Consider the following 15,141-nt stretch of genomic DNA (forward strand, 5'->3'; position numbering starts at 1 on the left):
ACTTTTTAGTCAACCCTAGAGAAAAGTGGGTTGAAACAAGTCAAGTTTGTTGTAGTGATAGAAATATGCAATGTGGAAAAGTATGGTGAATGTGGGAGGTTGTCTTTGAAAAAAATTATAAGAACGAAAAATTCTTTTTCAGAGTTTCATTATATGTGTACGATGGCATTTTGTACTACATGCAGTTCAGTTTCACCTTTCCTGTACAACTTCATATATAGACATAAGATAAATTCCCTGACGGCACTTCATTACTCACATGGAGTATTAAACAGATCATGAATTGATTAATTTCTTCGCAACCTTAGAGCACAAGTTTCATCATTTTAATTAAGAAGATGAAAAAAAAAAAAGAAAAAAAAGAAGAAGTAAATGGTTACACGAGGTGGGACTAATTTTATTTGTAAATCCACTAGCATAGAATGGGCAAGAAACATAATTTTTTTAGTACATTCTTAACTATATCCCTATTTAGAAGTGAAAATAAAAAAAAAAAAAAAAAAGCTTAGAATTTCCTTTTTTTTAATTATCAGTTTAATCAATAAAGGGAAACTTCATTTACTAATGTGTTGCACATAGAAAACACCATAACGCAACAAATAAATTAGACACGTTGGCTATTTAAGAAAGCATTAATCTTCTCTGTTCTTGTGGACAAGCCCCTTTAAGGCTTTATCATCTCTGTTCTTGATCAAATTATGGGCCCTTTGATCAAGAACAAGTAAAAATGCAAGCCTGCAGCTCGCAGTTGAAATATGTGTTTGAGTAATCAATATAGAGAAGAGGAGTAAACCAGTTACCAGAGACTTAAGTTCAGCATTATGTCAATTCACCAGTATTGTCACCAATTACTAGACTTTGAAAACAGAGGCTGGCTCATGAAGCTTCAAAACTGAGGGGGGGAAATTCAAGAATTGGGTAGAGTGGAAACGCAGCAAATGAAACTCTTATTAGTTGGCAATGTTGGGTTTACTATCTCTCTCTCCCATAATTTTTGAATACTTATATTAAAAAAAAAAAAAAATTGCCTTTGTTTTTAAATTGATTTTGTCATATTTCTTGGGTTACAGTCATCAACCTACCCCTAATTTTGAGTTTTGTATGGAAGAATTGTCCTGGTATATCATGTATGTTATCACTAATTTGTTTCATGAGTTTAGGACACCAAATTTGATTGCAAAATATCATATGGTGGTTCTTACTTTATCGGATCAGGTTGCTAAAGGATGGTAATGAAAACAGTGAAGAACGTGAGAGCTTGGTTTGATTTGGGTTGGGCTTCTGTGGTTTGAGCAGATGAGTTAATTTCAGAGTAAGATGGGTTGATGTATTTTTAGTCTTATTTCAGGTTGGACTTAAGATTGCGTTGGGCTTTGGTTGCTTAGTTTTGATTTTTTGGATATGGGTTGGCTGGTTTAGCTGATTTGGTCCTAAACTGATGGGTTTGTGCCTTCTTATTGGGCTTAGCTTTGAGTTTGTTTGAAGCTGTATGGGCTTGTGAGAATTGAGTTTAATTGATGAGGGTGTTGACTGTTGGGGCTAGTATTCTTAATAAACAATGTTCCGGGTATAATTTTCACAAGGAATACACAGGTAAGAGTATGGTGAGGCGGACCAGGCAGTGCTCATGCTCTCTTCTCTCATCTTTATGTTAGGTCTCAATAATTAAATTTAGGCTTTTATTTAAAAATAATTAAATTTAGGCTAAAACGATGAAAAACTCCCTCGTATATGTTTCACCAAAATTTATTTTAGTTTTCTAACTTTGTTTTCATTTATTTCAGTCCTTTAACTTTTAACTTTATTCAATTAAGGCTTTTCCATCAAATTTTTTTAAATGTTGTGGCAAGTTTTTCAATTTTTAAAATTAAAAAATAAATTCAATTAATGAATGAAAAATATTTTCTAGATTTTTTTTTACAAAAAATAAAAATAAAAAAATAACAAAATTTGACGGAAATGCCTTAATTGAATAAATCTGAAATTTAAAGAACTGAAATGAATGAAAACAAAGTTAGATGACTAAAATGAAATTTGAAGAAACTTAGAGGGTCAGTTTTGCATTTTATTCTTATATTTATTATGCAATACATCATATGTGTAAGAGGAGAGAACACTACATCACTAAACTCTCAAAGTACCTAATACTTTTCTAGTTCTCTCAACCTCTCTCAATAGTTTGATTCCAGTTTGCATTATGAAATTTGACTATTCTACTTCAATCGTGAGTGACCATATCGTTATCAAGAATTTTTTTTTATAACAACAAATCTCTATATTATTTTGTCTTCTATATTTCTAGTATCATATCAGATCACCTAAAATTTAGAAATTAATTTAAAAAGAAAGGAAATAAAAAAAATTGGGATATACTTTAGTTTTGAATGATTATTTGTGATGCAGTTACTCGTTAATTTTGAATTTTATATTAAAAATATTTATTTGTTTGTATTTTCATTTTTTTTTATTTTATAAAATCTAATAAACAGATTCATTGGGCTTTGGTTGCTTAGTTTTGATTTGTTGGATATCCACTTTTATCATATGGGTTGGCTGATTTAGTTGATTTGGTCAGTTTGTGCCTTTTAATTGGGTCTGGCTTTGGGTTTGTTTGAAGCTATGTATGGGCTTGTGAGAGTGGAGTTTAATTGATGAAGTTGGTGTTCTTGGGTTTTGAACTGGGAATAGTTCTCTCAACAGTTTGCTTCCAGTTTGCATTATGAAATTTGGGGTCCGTTTGGTACAAATGTTTAAATAACAGTTTTCAGTTTTTTTACACCAATCAGTTTTTGGTGTAGGCGAGGATTGAACCCCAAATCTCTTATACAATCATCAGAGACTTTACCAGTTGAGCTAACTAGAACCCACCCACATATCATTATCAAGAATTTTGTTTTTTTGTTTTTTTTTTTGTTTTTGTTTTTGGCAACAAGTAAATTAGAGACACTGGCAAATGTAGAAAGCTTAGGCTCTGTTTGGTAAGAAATTTCAAACAACAATTTTCAGTATTTAAATACTATTTGTGAGCCCAAAAAAAAAAAAAAAAAAAAAAAAAAAACAAAACAAAACGTGTTTGGTAGGAAATTAATTTTAGGAGTGTTTGAATTACATTTTTTATTTTAGGATGTTTGAACACTGTATTTAAAGAATCCCCTTCATACTCATTTTTAGTTTTCAAATAACATCGCTTAATGATATTTTTGTAAATATAATAAAAATTGTAAGCCCCACTTGATAGGAGATTACACATACATATACCAAACTATAGGCCCTATCTGGTGTGGAAATTTTCTCTCCCCTCAAATAAAATAATAACACTTTTACTATATTCATCCTTTGAAAAAAGAAAAAAAATACATACATATACCAAACATACAATTATGTTTTCTTCAAATTTTAAAATATGTTATTTGAAAAATAATACTAAACATAATTTTTGCATTAGGAATACTTTATACACATATTTTCACTGTAGCCCAAAAAAAAAAAAAAACACTTATTTCACGAACACTTTTTAAACAAGTTTTGAAATCAGAGCAACAAAAAATTGCCACAGAAACAAATACACCTTATTCCCCACACAAAACACATGATCCCAAATAAAATGAAGACGAGCAGTGGTGCAAACATAGAAGTTCCAAAATCGAAATATAAATAATGAAGGGGAGAGATAGAGGATATTGACAAACCAGTGCCCGCAGAAGAAACAACCTGCCTATACTTCTTATCTTGGACATCTCCAGCGGCAAAAACTCCGGAATCATGACAACATAGCCACCAGAATCGAGTTCCAGCTGACCATCCAAGAACTTGGTGGCTGGCTCATGCATTATCGCAAAGTACAATCCCGATACCTTGAGCTCTGAAACCTCCCCACTCAGCACATTCTTCACCTTCAACCCCCCAAGACCCTATTATTAGCGTTTTTGTCCCCATATGCCTCCACGACCACCAAGTTCCATAGAACTTGAATCTTAGGATTAGAGCTTGTTCCCGAAAATGGGTGTAGCACAGTTGCACATAGCACAAACCGATATGCCTCGGTTCCAGAACCATGAAAGGGGTGGTGGAGAAGGAGAAATCCACCTTGTTGATTGTCTCAGTTAGAATCTGAGTGCCAAAGCATAGCAATTGCTTGCGGCAATGGTCATATATGGCAGTGGTATGGGCAGTTGGGCCACTTCCCAGTGATGCACAACCTTGTTTCGAGGGTATGGAGGTCATCCATGGCCGAAGTCGAATAAATAGTGGGCGGCAGAGGGGAATGCTAGGCCACTTCCCAATTTCAATGAGCAAATCCTGCATACCTCTTTTCGTAATTGCTCTAGTATGCAACTCTCTGTTTGTTGCACTCTGTTATCAACATACTGCACCTCTAATGAGTTTTAAGGGAATGCTTTCAACCAAGATTTTATGTATATGGAACACTTGAAACTATCATTAGGATGCATGCAGAACCTCCCATTATGTGTGCCTTCGCATGTAGAAGGAACAATGAATTTCTAATCTTTCACCACGAATATTATGAAGATTGACATATACTGTATGACCTTTTTTTTACTTTTTGCTGAATAACACATACTATAGGAATTATTTTTGACAACTGAATTTATAAGTAAGGATAGACTTTGGAGGATCTATCCTATACTCATCCGTTATTGTTGTTTCTAATCAACCTCCCTCTACAATTGGATGACTTTATATTGTTTAAAAAATAAGCTCTGTAAAAGTAGATTTGTACCTTGAAAGGATGGGGTTTTAAAAAGTCGTAAATAATCTTACAGGGAAAATAAGTTGGCATTTTAGCTAAAAGATTTTTGTAACCCTATCTAGCTTGTATATGGTGATCTTGAAATTTTTTTCACTGCAGCAATAATCACCAGTTTAACATAGCATTTGAACTGTTCAAATGTCATTTAAGGACAAATTTAACTCTGGTTGCTACTATCTTTTAGTATACGAGCATTCATAAAACAAATAGTTCTTGCACTCTGAAATTCCCATGCGGAACAAACATAGGAGATGAATAATATTACCCCATTAGCAAGTGTTCATGGCTATATAACATATTCTTGACTATTAGCCAGCATATGAAAGTATGCTTAAAGATTGCAGCAGAAAACCAGATCATGCTCGACCAACATCAATGGCTACCATTTTTAGATCCTAGGAGTTTTAAAGTTCCTAGAGAAAATTCTTGAATGCAAAACCCATTCTTAGACACTACGACTTTTAAAGTTCCTTCTTTGAAGTAATGGGTGACTTGAGATTATTGATACAAATTCTTTGGTATTGCCTTGAGTGGGAATGAAATGATTTTAGGGCTAGTTTGTTCGTGTGAAGGTTTATGTCCTTTGAGAGTGTGTTTGGAATTTTTCTCTTGATGATTGGTTCAAGGTGTATGTTGGTGGTTTGAATTGTTGTCATTGGTTGCAGTTGCACTTTTTTTTTTTTTTGAGCAAAATGTAAGCGAGATATTATTAAAAAAAGCAAAAAAAATCAAGATACATCCGATTGGAATACAACATCCAAATCACTAGGTAAATCTTCTACTCAAACATCAGTATCTGCAGCTAAAGCCACTCGTCTAGCAAGGCCATGAGCCAACCTATTCCCATCCTGTTTAGCATGTTGAAATTAACATCGCCGCAACAGACTTCCCAACTTTTTTGTCTCATCTATAATGTGGCCATAGAGAGTATAACACCGATTGGAAGCTTGCAAAGCCTGAATAATACGAAGATAGTCACCCTCAATAATTTGGTTGCACTTTTAAGTGTTCTAAATGACTTCAATAATTTTGTCATGTCTTTTTGACTTTGTGTTTCAAATTTTGCTTGAACTTGGAATGAAGTTTTGAAAATTTTTATGTTGACTGTCTTGGTCCTTAGAAGTTGAAAGTTTACTTTCATGGGAGGTGTGAGGCTTTTGAGTGGTCTTGGAATGTGATGCCCGTAGTGTGTGTGAGTTCAAGTTGATAATGATGGTGTTTTTTTTTTTGAATGCAATTGGGTGTGAGGTGTGTGTGGGTTGATGGTGTGAACACAGGTTTCAAATTCCTTAGGTGTAAGGAGAGTTTTTATTTTTGGAGTGATGTGCCCATTGAGTTGTGGAGCTATTTTGAATGGTTTTTTGGAGTTGGATGTTTGCTTGAGCTTGTGGTAAATGTGTTTTTCTTGATGAATGGGTGTAAGAACCAACTTGTTCATGAGTTGAAATTTTGAGTTTTGGGTTTTGTTTTTGCTTAGAAGCTTGCTTGGGCTCATTATTCACTTAACAATTGATCCCTGAGTTCAACTTGCGAAGACCTTTTTTGTTTAGCCTTTTAGCCATTTTCACCATGACCACAATTTTGATGCTAAGCTAGAATTTGCCGAGACACTCATATAAATGTGTTGCCTTGGAAGCTTTTCACCTTGTTTTCTTGGCATTATTTTCCAAATGTCATTTCATTATTGATTTTAGGCTTCAATGTGTTCACATGAATGACTTTGGAATGAAGTTTTTTGCACACATCTTCTCTTGTGAATGTGACTTTCATGCTACAAAGATTAGGTTTTTCTTGCATTTAATCTTTTTCCTTTGTATTTGCCCAGTTTATGCCATGTGTAAGATTGACTTGTGCGGATTTGATCTTGAATGCAGAAGACCATAACTTGCGAGAACAGAGGTTCCTTGAAGAATTTGTGGATACGTTGGAGAAACAAAGACCCTCAATTTGGTAACAAGATCCAAGTAGATGGTGTCCAAGAACAGAAGGATTTGCGGACAAGATGCAAATGTGACTCTTTTGGCTTTTATACAATCATGCTTAAGTTGAAGGCCAAAATGTTAATTTTCATGTAAGGACCTTTATGTTGCGCATGATTAGAAGTGTATTGATCCTTAGCATTGGAGATAGTGAGCTTGCAGTATCTCCCCTCACTCGAAAACGTAGATTGAGTTGAAAATTATGATTGGGTGGAGCTGCCTATGCCACTATACTACATTATAGTACAGTTCTCCTTCTCCCAATGTGCCACAAAGAGCATTGGTGACCTTGTGACTATATGGGAGGTAACTTCTTGCTTAAGTCCTTGCTTGCTCTTATGATTAGTCACATCTTCTTCTTCTTCTTTTTGTAGATTTAGGCATATGAGTATTTTGGCGAGGTCCAAGCTGTAATGGAGCAGAAGGAGAATGTCTACCCCTGTATTACCCGATGGTCTTCAAGCAATCAAGTATGAGGTTGCAAAGATTGACACCCTGTACAAGATTGGTGCCGACACTACACATTGACGACTTTGCCATTGATGATGTAAGTTCTTTTCTTGGTTTTGTTTGTTCTGCATTTTTATTTGATGTCAATATCTGACACTTTTCCTTGCATTTTTTATGCAAATCACTCTGAATACATGGTCTAAAGTTCAAGTTTTGGCTGGATTCTCATGTGTAGCCCTTCACAGACGTCAAAAATTGTTTTGAGCCACCATTGGGTAGGTACTGGTTTCTTGGAGACCATGTACTCATTCAAGTCAACCACTCATACCCTTCAGTACTGCTGAGAGACACTTAAGCCAGGGATGAAGCCACATTATTGTATTTTGAATGCTTGAAACTACCATTAGGATGCATGTAACATGGTGAGAACTGGACTGAATCAACTGAATTAGCATCCTTCACTAGAACCTCCTATTATGTGTGCCTTCAGCCTTGGCACAACTATTTCAGGGAAAAAAAGGAGAAAACCTGGACCACCTATAAAAGCTATCCAGACTAAACTACTTATGACAAAGAAGTACTTCACATTGCAAAAGTGGTTTCTGATTTTGATTGTGGCTTTCAGAAATTTGTGGTTTTTCATTTTCATTTGTTGACAAAAATCTCACTGACTTTCTTGATTTTATGCCATTTGATGTGAGATACATATCTATAATGTCATTGATAAATAAACTTTATTATGTTTTGACTATTTGGCACTGCTGCAAAGTTATGTATCTTGCTCATGTGTTCTAGTTACTTTGGTTGCTCCTTTCAGAAGAATGCACCATGCCCTGTTTAAACCTAAAATTTAGGTTTTTCCTTATATAAATCATGATCTTTTGAATACAACTTTTTGCATGCTCTCTCTCTCTCTCTCTTCCCTACAATTTTTGCATGCTTTCTTTTAATCATGCTTGTTAGAAATTATTGAACAGGTTCATTTGTCATTCACATAAAGGCCTATTTCTACAAAAGATTGGGGTTGTTGGCTATTGTTTAAATTAGGACTTGTGATCTTCCCCTTTTCCTTTCAAACAACAGTTGATTTTTGAATTACACTGCGCCAATATTAGGTCATCTCACATTCAAAGTCAAGAATATTTTGAGAGGAACCTCTGTTGCATGTATGTCATGAATTTCAGATGCAAAAATTATGGAGGCTAGGATGATTACCTGATTGTTTTTTCAGTAATGTGGGTGCCAGTGGCTAAGAATGTTTAAAGTAATTACTAGTGTAGCAATATATGAAGATGACAGTCGTGCATTTATAATAAAGCATTGCCTCAACAAGGTATCTGATAACTGTGCTGTTTTGCTAATATCCATATCCACATGCATATGCATATAAAAGGAACATTGAATTTCTAATCTTTTACCATGTAGATTATGTGACATACACTATATGACCCATTTTTTTTTTTTTTTGAATAATATACTGCTAATAATCATTTGTGTATGCTATTGACATGGAATATTCATGTATTGATTGGATTAGCTTACAGCAACTGAATTTATAAGTTGGTATATAGTTTGGACTTGGCTTGAACTCAAAGTCTCAATCCAATATCGTTGTTTCAAATTGATTTCCTTCTGCAATTGGATGAGTTTATTTTTATTGGCTTATTTTGTTTAAGAGATAAGCTCTGTAAAAGTAGATTTGTACCTTGAAAGGATGGTAATTTAAAAAGTTGTACATAATCTTATATGGAAAATAAGTTGGCATTTTAAGCTAAAAGAGTTGTACATAGAAGGCAACCTAATCTAGCTTGTATGTTGTGGTTTTGGAGTTTTTTTGCATCAGTGAGAATACCCAATTTAGCATAGAATTTGAATGATTTATATGCTAGTTAATTAAGCAAAAATTTAACACTAGCTGCTACTGTCTTTCAGTATATGAGCATTCATAAAATAAATGGTTCTTGCACTCCAAATTTTCCATGCAGAACAAACATAGGGGATCGATATTGTTACCCCATTAGCAGGCCTATCATGGGTATATAACATTTTCTTGGCTATTAGGCAGCACATGAAGGTATGCTTTTGAGATTGCAACAGAAAACCAGATCATCATCAACCATTGACATCAATGGCTACCCAATCTTAGACCCTAGGAGTTTTTTGGTATCAGATCAACTAAAATTTAGAAATCAAGTAAAAGGAATTGGTTGATGCATATCCATTCATTATTGCTTTCAGTTGTAGGGCTAGCCCATCGTATGACATCTGAAAATAAATGCACTGGTTCCATGTTCATTCACTGTCATTCCCAATGAATTATTAGGATTTGTTTTCTATAATCTTATGTATCTGCAGGGTCCATTGTTGCCATCACTTCTCAATTGGAGGTAAGGTTGAAATATTTTGATGAAGCCCGTATTGAAAATGAAGTTTGTTCTAATTCTTTGCAATCCTTATTGGCTCAGGCCCCTTATTGTTTGTTCTACCAACAAGATCATCTAATATTTGGAACTTGCAAACTTTTGTGGTGATGGGGATGACTGTGTGTTATTTGTTCCCTGATTATATCAAATTCTTTACTCTCTTTTATTTTGAAGCTGTATGAGTGGGTGGGAGGAGCTTACTGGATTCTTCTTTTTGCATTACAAATTGATTAGTTAGAGTAGTCATCATTTGTGGAATGACCATTTATATTTCCTTTGTTTTATATGGTACTTTGATATTAGTTCAATTTTGTTGTTTTATAAAATTTATAATAAATATGTTTAGGAAATGGTTGGTGTCTTGTTCTATCACGATCAAGTCTTTGGATCTCCTTTGCAGGCTGAAGTTACCATTTCAAAGCTAACAGAGGAGAGGAGTTCAAGCATTCAAGATATAAGAGTCTAACAAAGAGAAACTTGTTACTTCTTGAACTCCATTCTTTTCTTATAGTTTCTTTTGATATGCTTAAAGTCGGTGAGTTCTACCATAAGCATTGCAATGATTCTTCTTTTTTCCCTCTCCTAGTGTAATAGGATTTATTAACTATAAAAATCTTATATGTTCACTATCTGCATATCAGTGAGTATTAAGTTTATTAAAAAGTTTTAGGTCCTGCCCCTTTCTGTAGAGACCAGTAGCATCTATGAATTCCTTCTTTGCTTGACCCCCCAAAAAAAAGGATGGTATAGCTTTGAGTACTATTAAATTTTTAATAGCACCTCTAAGAAGAATGACTCAGATGAAAGGAAAATGGATTTTTGACCCAGCTGGAGAATTTTTCTTCTAGAACTGCCTTTAATTTATCTTTCTCATGGAGCTGGGTTTGTGATTCTGAGAAACTCATTACTTTGTCTGTGGGAGAAGATCCTATTATTATGCATACAAGGTTTTTGTATTAGGATGTATAGTGTATCTCTATGAAATATTAACAAATGTGGTGGCTCTGCTTATCCTTAATAAATCTCCCTAGTGTAATGAACCCAAACGTACCATACGGTGTAATTTTTGTAATCACATCATTAGCCTCGTAATCAAGAATAGTCAAGTTAGTTGTAAGATTGCAAGAGGTGGAGCGAAGTTGGTTACAAGTTGTTGGTTGCTTATTTGGCTGATAAGATTTGCAATCAACTTCTATAAACACTTATAATCCGTAGTCTTAGAGATTTTGTTATTCTAGAAACTTGGTGAAGAATTAGGCAGCATATGGGAGGATTTGTGGTACAGTTTGTGATTTGTCTGCTGCTATGGCGCTTGGGTAATAGGCTGTACTGAAGGGCTCAAAAAACTACCTGTTATCTATCATTTATGGAGCAATTAGCTCCTAGTGCAACTGCTGCAGAATAAAGAGTGCGAGTAGATGGCAGAGTTGTGACAAATTGGGAACTTGGCACAACCATGTAGTTTATTGTTGCATTGGTTGAGCAATTGTATGGGAATGAGAAATCTAAAGAGGTTTATGAGCCATTGGTTATACTTTCCAACCATGGGAATGAATATGCCATAAACCGAACTAAATCCAGTGGAGTGAACATTTGATTATTTTCCCAAGATTCTTGTACCTATTACTAATAATGGCAATGAGGAAATGGAAACTGCAATGATCATTAATATTCTTCCACAAACAAAAGCAAATGTTGTGGTGGCCTTTGTTGAGGATAAACTAAAAATTCTTTCTTCTTGTAATGTTGTGGAGGACACTTACAATCTCAAGTTAGTTAGTTAGTGGTAAGATTTCAAGAGGTGTGGAGCCAAGTTCGTTACAAGTTGGTTATTTGGCAAATAAGAATGGGAAATATTAATAGATGCCTTAGTTTAGGAACAATTTTTATAAATATTTTATGGGAAAATGATAAAGAAATTAATTTTTTTAACGGTTTTTTATATTTTCCCTGAGAGTGGTGTCTAAATTTTCCTAAAATGGTTTATTAACAATTATCCTAAGTGAACTCATTAACATGACCCAATAAGAATTCCAAGAAACTTGTATAAATGCAATCCATAGCCTTTTAGCATTGAAGTAAGATGCAACTTTCTCACTTTCTTTCTCGATTTTCCTGTTCTACTCTTCTTTGTGGAGTGCGACTACTTAGAATTACATCAATTCTCATTCTTTTTCCATAGAAACTAGTGGGCTCATTACATCTAGTCTCTACCCAGCATTTCTTGATTAGTTACATTTTTATAGTATTGATAGAGAGAGCAAATCTTGAACATCAGGGAAAAACATTCTGATGATGATTTGGCATTGGATTTGTAAATATTATTTTTTAATTTATTCTCCTAAAACTTACTTCATTTGCAACCACTGCGGTGTGCCTTTTCAAGTATCTAAAGAGCAGGTGGTACCTTTAATTCAAAAACAACAAAAGAGAGAGTCAATAATGTACTAGTCTGTTTCATAACATTATATATAGCATAGTATTACATATTAGGCTGTACAAAGTGAACTCCTAGGATATCCGTTTGACTGATTGCAGCAATGTAGTCAACTTTTTCTATGATGTGCAAATGCTTCACTTACCCTCCTCAATGACTGTCTTATCGCTTTACTTTGTATTAAACATGTCATTTACTTCTTAGTTGTGGCATTTGCATTTTTCTTTATCCTTATCATGTAGGCAGAATTGAGCAGAAGAGGAGAGATCAGAGGAGACTCTCAAGAGTCGGATTTCCTCTTCTATTTGTTTGTATGGCGGCCATCACCAGTGTTGTGCTTGGATACCTTTTACACCCTTTAACACTTTATAAAGCATCAACACTATATGATTAATTCCTAGCTAGTTAATTAGAGATTTAGGTATAAGAATCTCTTCCTAACTAGTCGCTAACCCATGCGATACACGGGACTATTTTAGAGAAAATTATAGATATTTACTTTCTCAAATTAATAATCACTTGGAAAGAATAAGATTTCATCTTCTACATACTATGGCTCAAAGCATACTATGAAAGTATTATTATATTTGAAATGAAACTAAACAATTATATATCAATTATCGAAAAAAAATTAGATTAATTGAATAATATCTCTCTCTCTCTCTCTCTCTCTCTATATATATATATATATATATATATATATATATGAATGCTTACTTTATGATAGAGCACAAACCTTGATAGGCAAATATATCATTTAACTATTTTTTTATTCATTATTTTACTAATTAAAAAAATATATATTCATTTTCCTCTATAATCTAGAACATAGATGATACTCATAATTTATATGAGCACAAAAAAAGTTAAAATATAAGAGCTTAAGGGAAAAAAAGTATTAAGAGAATACAATTTGTCTCAAAAATATAAAGGAAGAAACTCATAATAAACCCTAGGGATAATAATTTAATGATTTAACTACTTTTAGAGATAATTTTATTGCTAAATTCATCCAAAAAAGTTATAAACACCCCCACTTTCGCAAACTAAAGAAACTGTTATTCAAGTAATTGGTAGTAAATAGAGATACAACAGCTACCAAAATGGCTTTAACTACAATATCGAAAATTCTCAAGGAAATAAAGGCATGGGCTGCACCATTGCTTTCATTGTTGGCCCCTTCAAAAGATATTATGCTATTTTCTCTTACTATTGCAATAAACAATGGAATGGTTTGTTTTTATACATGACGGCGGAACATAATTCTTAATGTACAACTCCTAATCTACACTTGAAAATATGTCTTTATACTTTTGCTTTATACATGTCTTATTTGTTCTTGATATGACATGTTTTACTTCATAAATTATAGGCCTGGAATAGGTTTAGGTCAAGCTTAAATACTCTGAAGATTTACTCTAGCATAGTTATATGAACACAAATTTTATGGTCGCATGACATAATGATTTTGACTTGAGGCTAAGGAATTTTACTCTTTAAGTCTTTGTTTAATAATTACATAAATAATTGGAAAAGAAACATTGACTAAATTTAGGAAAAACTTATTAAATAAAAAAATTATAATATTTTTAATGGATTGAACTGAATATGATCCTTTATAGATCAAATTGACAAAAGTAATTTCTAAGGCCAACCCCAAGTAATATGCTGAGTTTAATACATGATGATGATTCCTATTTTCGTCTTAAACCGGGGGTTGAATAAATAAGAGATGAGCTTATGAGAAGGTTGTTTAGTCTTGGAGTTCACAAAAATCTTGGTTAAGAATTGACCCTCTATTTTCTTGATTCATTCACAAAAATTCTAACATGCCAAAAAGAATGCTCAATGTTTCAAGTTGGTATTAATTTTTGCGACAAGGCTGCTACAAATAGGATAGGAAAACAACTCAATAATGGAAATCAAGGTAAAATCCAAAGAAAATATATACATAATCCTATTTAATGGATATGGAATATGCTTTGTTGCAAAATAATATTATGAGTTTTGAGTTTGATGGTGGAGAGTATAACTCAGACATTTCATCAAACACTTTGGGGATGATTGAGTTCTATGAACCAAACCTTTCCCCTTCACAACAAACCAATGCACTGAAAACATCCTTTGACTGGCAATACTATCAACATGTGCCAATTCACACTAGAACCCAATGCTTCCTTCATAAAGTAGCAGATAACTTAAGTGAATGAATTTATCATGATAACAAAAAGCCACCATCAATTAAAGACACTACTGATGTTCTGTTTACTACACTAGAAACATAAATTAGAAAATTTTCCTCAATTTAAAGACTTCAATGACCTTAACTCATGAAATTTCTAGAATTTTTGCTTGAGATTTGGATGAGAAGTGGTGAGAGAGGTGATGGCTTTGGGACGTTTTTGGAACTTCATAGATGGTGAGAGTTGGAGGTGGGGTTTACAATGAAACCACAGATTGCAAATGGATTTGTACCCATGAGATCTGTGTTTGGGTATGGGTTTGTAGCCATGAGGTCTGTATTTGGGTTTGCCATGGGAGAGAGAAAAACTCAACATAGAGAGAGACAGGTTGTGCGCGAGGGAGAGAGAGGTTCAAGGTGAAGGCTGTGATATTAGAGAACTATCCAGTTCTAGTCCTTTTGGAGGTTAATATTACAAAACTGTTTAGCTGAAATTTTTGGGTTAAAATAGTTTTTTTTTTTATTTTTTATTTTTTATAATGTTGACGTAAAAAATTGTGGGAGTTTCAGAGATTTTGGTTATATATATATATATAGACTAGTCGCTAACCCGTGCGATGCACGGGATAATTAACAAATGTTAAATAATTTCAGGCATTTATTACCTCTAGCTTTTCTTCTTCTTCTTCTTCTTCTTCTTCTTCTTCTTCTCCTTCTCCTTCTTTTTTTTTTTTTTTTTTTTTTTTTTTTTTGTATTTACTCCATCTGTATCTTGCATAGAAATCTCAACCATCTTGCCACAATCCATAAATAAAAAAATAAATAACATTATTCATCATGTAAAATTTCAATTAAGTTCATATATTTCCTTGTAGAAAAATGCATAGCACTTCGTAGGA

The 15,141-nt window shown here is 33.5% G+C and overlaps 1 pseudogene; it reads right to left on the reverse strand.

Annotated features, from left to right (window-relative positions):
• Window positions 1-3,531: 3,531 nt before the first annotated feature.
• Window positions 3,532-4,239, reverse strand: LOC115979754 (annotated as a pseudogene).
• Window positions 4,240-15,141: the final 10,902 nt, after the last annotated feature.

Source organism: Quercus lobata, chromosome 3 (genome assembly GCF_001633185.2).
Source record: "Quercus lobata isolate SW786 chromosome 3, ValleyOak3.0 Primary Assembly, whole genome shotgun sequence".
Taxonomy (NCBI): Eukaryota; Viridiplantae; Streptophyta; class Magnoliopsida; order Fagales; family Fagaceae; genus Quercus; species Quercus lobata.